We start from the raw sequence: 3,454 nt of genomic DNA on the forward strand, positions 1-3,454 counted from the left end.
CATGCGCGTATTTCTTTCAATTGATGCGCATGGCAATCCATTTTTCTTGGGACATAGAATCAGTCATTGTGTTCACACACTGATACCAGTTGTTATTGTCTTGGATCTCACACATGGATTCGTAGGGAGGAAGAAGAGAAAGACGAAAATCAAGCTAAAGGGAAGCTTGAAAACTCTAGATTCTTTGAGGAGAACGCACACCCCTGAGCTTGTTGAGGAGAATCTTGTCAGCCTTCCTTGGTCATGTGGGCTGGAGCCCATCTTCCAACACCATGTGATCTTCAGCTATCAACTAATAAGTAAACAATTCACTTATGTGCTATATATCAGCTATCAACTAATAAGTAAACAATTCACTTATGTGCTATATATTAGCTGAGGGAGAGAGAATTTTCAAAACCCGAGGCTAAGTCAATAAGAAAGTGAGGCTTAACAAACTTCAAACACGCACTAAATCAAGGAGCTAATTACTCCACGAGCTTAACCATTCAACAACCTTCTTTCTGAGATTAAGAACCAGTAAACATCTTAAAAAAAAAGAAGAGAAAAAAACAAACTTATCTTGAATGAGACGAAATCTCAATTTTGCTCCTAGCAAAACAAAAAAAAAATCCATATGAAGCTTTGATGAAAAAAAGAACTTTAGCACCATCTTAAACTCGGGATCCTAAACCCATAGTTTTGATACCATGTTGGATTTAGGATCCCATAATAAATACCGTGAACTGATCAGTACAAGAAAAGAAGAAAGTGATGTGAAGAAAGAAGAGAAAGGAGAATAGAGAAGAAGAGAGAAAGAGAACAAGTGAGGAGAAAGAGGGAAGGAGGATTAGGGATTTAGTGACATGCCTAATCCTCCCCCTAAATATTTATTTATAATATTGAACATCTTACAAATTACATAAATTTCCTATACCCTAAGAATGGAGGAAATGGACAAGAAATAAAAATATTTCACATCACAGCCATTATACTCGGGTTACATCTTTCAAAAAAAATAATTAAACAAATACTTATTAATCAAATTATTATTTTTCTATATCTAAATCCTCACTCCTAAACTAGTAATTAAATATAATATTAACCATCATTAATTTATATAAAAATAATATTTTATTATATAAAATTAGTATATTAACTCTTAAGATAGATTTTAACTTGTGATAAATTAATAAATAATTTTAAAAAATTATGATTAATTAATTAAATAATTATATAAAAATAAACAAATACTTACTTTTATAATATCAAAATAGTTAATCAAATGTTTGTTGGTGGCTTCAACATGTAGAAATTTGATGTATATGACACGTGCAAACGGCAATGAGATTTCTTCTACTTCTCATATACCTCCTTCAACTTGATTTCATCCACAACATCAATCTAATATTCTAATTCAATATTCATTATTATAGATTGATTAATCATTTAGTGACAAATTGGTTTTCTTTAGTAATTTTTTTAGTGACAAAATGCTTGAAACCTCTTTTAATTATTTCTTGAGAACAAAGTAAATGTATATGATATAAATCTTTGATATAGTATTATAGGAAAAACATTTTTTTACACTGTGAGACCCTTGTACACAAAAATTGGCTTGTGATGCACCTAATTCTACAATGTGACATATAACTTACCTAATCATTATTTCTAGCCTTTAAAATGGTTGTTATATTTATTTTATTATAAATTAATGTTAAAATATAATTATTTCAATAACTTATCTTTAAACTCTGCTTTATATAACCAAACCTATACGTCACAGATAAAGTCAATGAACAATGTTTATTTACTTGGATAGAAAGAACATTGTATTCGTATTATCTCATATGTTTAGGAATGTACTACTCGTTGAAGCCCCCACAAACATTTTAGTTTCTTTTACTTTTTCTATTCCAAGCTTCCCTCAAGCATGAATCCACACAACTATCAATCACCAGGTGCGAAGAACCATTTCATTGTTCAAACCAACACTTTTGTACCAAAATGATTGGAGAATCCATTGAATCCACAGTGATAAAAACATCTAATTATCAAAAGAGACAAAAAAAAGTACAAAAATAGTATCACATTCATCACTGACGGGATTATTAACAGATAGAAAGGAAAATTTCCATTTAACAAAACTACCTACAAATCGGACATAACTTATACTTTCTATCATCACTTCCTAATGGCTTGCAACTTTGAGACTCAAGTGCACTGCACTTAGCCTTGCAAGGGACACAAGCTTCATATTAGGTCTGTTGTAGTTATCAGCAACGTGAGTGTGAACTACGTCAGTGTTGCATTCGTTGGACAATATCAAATCCCCTTAGCCAGGTAACCTAATTTAAGTTTGATGCAGCTTCACTAATTGTCCATATCAAATACTCGAATATAAGAGAAAATTTCAGGAGTTTAAAGCATTTCATAATCCAGATCAATATAATTATCACTTCTATCACTATTACTTCCTCCATTTTCTCCAATTGCCTTCATCCTCTCATTTTTACTATTTTCTTTCTTCACAATCATGGATTTGAGAGTACCATTAAAAGCTACAACAATCACTTATTCCTAATTCAAAAGATGGTTGCTATAGCAGCTGCATGACCAAAAATTTGCCTTTGCAAGCTATTGATGAACAAACGATGCCTAATTTTTCAATCACTAACATTGTATTTATACATCAAACTATGTTGTGTTTCACAAAGCATAAATTTCAAGGAAATGGAAAGGGTGAAGGAAGAGAATGAAACAAGTGAACATGAGCTTTAAAAAATGGAGGAAGAAAAAGAGGGCATCAACAAGGGAAAGAAAAAAAAAAGATTAGAAATCATAATGAGCATATGTGAAGGTTATTTTCCCTTATAAATGGTTATGAACAAAACATAGCATAGTCATTGATGACATATTCCTCAATGCATCTACTATTAAATTGAAATAAAATCATACTTCAATTACTCAGTGATCGAAAATACCATCCATGTGAAACCTTTAAAAGTTCAAACTAGAAAGCACCAACAAACAAGCAATATATTTAATAAAATAAAATAAGGTCAAATTTCTCTAACTTGAGGTCAATTAACCCACAAAATGTCAGACATAAATTGCATTGAAGTAATACATAAGACATAAAATCCTCTTGATTATGCAAATGCTCAGGTGCTAAGCGTAACAAAGGTATTTCAATGAAGACCCATTTTACAACGGTGCTTCTTACATGTTAGTTGCTCATTAGTGCATAAGGACTTTTATAGGAAAAATAGAAAAGAGCACGAATAAACTGATCTGAATAATAACATTCAAAACAATGGTAGTAGCTTAGCAGCAATTGACAACAACCAAACATAAAGAAAGAAAAAATAAGACAACAACAGGTTTCCTCAAACCCACTTTATTTTAATTTGCATCTTTTAATCATAGCAATACAAGTTCCATGTAATCCACACAACAATCTAAAAAAGACAAC

The 3,454-nt window shown here is 31.0% G+C and overlaps 1 non-coding gene across 1 annotated transcript; it reads right to left on the bottom strand.

Annotated features, from left to right (window-relative positions):
- Positions 1-3,138: 3,138 nt before the first annotated feature.
- Positions 3,139-3,229, bottom strand: LOC137939625 (small nucleolar RNA R24). Its single transcript, XR_011110002.1, has one exon. It is a non-coding gene; the product is annotated as a small nucleolar RNA R24 (small nucleolar RNA).
- Positions 3,230-3,454: the final 225 nt, after the last annotated feature.

Source organism: Aristolochia californica, unplaced genomic scaffold (assembly GCF_029961685.1).
Source record: "Aristolochia californica isolate CCGP_79_NKW_82.1479 unplaced genomic scaffold, dmAriCali1.0.hap1 SCAF_8, whole genome shotgun sequence".
Taxonomy (NCBI): domain Eukaryota; kingdom Viridiplantae; phylum Streptophyta; class Magnoliopsida; order Piperales; family Aristolochiaceae; genus Aristolochia; species Aristolochia californica.